Here is a 1,252-nt window from a genome sequence, read left to right as displayed (position 1 = left end):
TACCGTTTGAAAAAGAACCAACACAGAAATCTATGTGTAAACTTAAACGTTTATAATATGATCGAGAAAATAGTATCATAACTAGTCAGTCATTTGGCAGCAGCAGCTTCTAATGGTGTTCACACTACTATGCTGGGACGAATTGTGTTCACACTACTATGCTGTGACGCTCGACCCAATCTGCAAATTCCGTACCGCACTCGTGCACCGTCGCAAACCTGCCCGGAAGCTTCGTCACAAAGCACCGTTCAATTAGCTCTGCGGTTTCGGGCTGGTTAACACAACGGGTACATCATGGAGGTATTGTTAGAGGTATACAGACAATAACAATGATCAGAGAGAGAGAGAGAGAGAGAGAGAGAGAGAGAGAGAGAGAGAGAGAGAGAGAGGGGGTGTCAATTTCATTCACAGTATTGTTTATAAACAACCAACTAAGGTTTGTCCGAGCACATGTGAAGGTGTGTCACAAATTCCGTGTTTTGATTGGTTAAACATTTACTGGTAATTGGATGCTTATCGAATTTGTCCATATTATTTTATAGACACTTAGATAACCACGCCTCTCGGACAGTCGTCATAATGTCAACAAAAACAGTGATTGGTTCATATAGCAATCTACACGTGTTTTACTATCGATAGTATGTGTCTTACTAAAATACGGTAGATCTGCCACGAGAACAGCACCGAGTTGCCACTTTAGCTCACATTCCTTCAGGGACGGCTGGTAATAATGGGCAGGGTGGGCAAATACCAGCCTGTTTTTTCAAGTTATAAGCTGTATTACCAGGACAGAAATAATCAAATCTAAATTAGATAATTTCAAAAGTTACTACTTCACAGCGTACACAACGACAACAGTTTAGTTGAGACGGTATCCCGTTCCTGACACCTGCTGACCCGGTCACGGTGAGCGGTCAATCACCGAGAGGAATTTACCTAACGGGGATTGCCGTTTCACTCAATTTAACAATGTTTTGTTTTATTGTCTGTTAGACACCCATATTGAATGAGTTGAAATATCACTACTTGGTATAAAAGTTTATATTTTCTACTTTTACTGTGTGTTTTTTATTTTTTCATAGTATTACTAGATTTCTCAATATAAGTTATCAATGGACGGTAACAAATTACACAAAAAATATAGCGGGTGCAACATTTCAAAAATTAGAGAAAAAAAAAACGATGCTATGGATTTGTCTGAATTTTATGTATTATAAAGACAAGATGTAAATACTTCTCCTCACAAAAAACG

This window comes from Berghia stephanieae, chromosome 8 (genome assembly GCF_034508935.2).
Source record: "Berghia stephanieae isolate SIO BIC M18660-M18661 chromosome 8, UCSD_Bste_1.3, whole genome shotgun sequence".
Lineage (NCBI taxonomy): Eukaryota > Metazoa > Mollusca > Gastropoda > Nudibranchia > Aeolidiidae > Berghia > Berghia stephanieae.
This window is presented reverse-complemented; position numbering follows the sequence as displayed.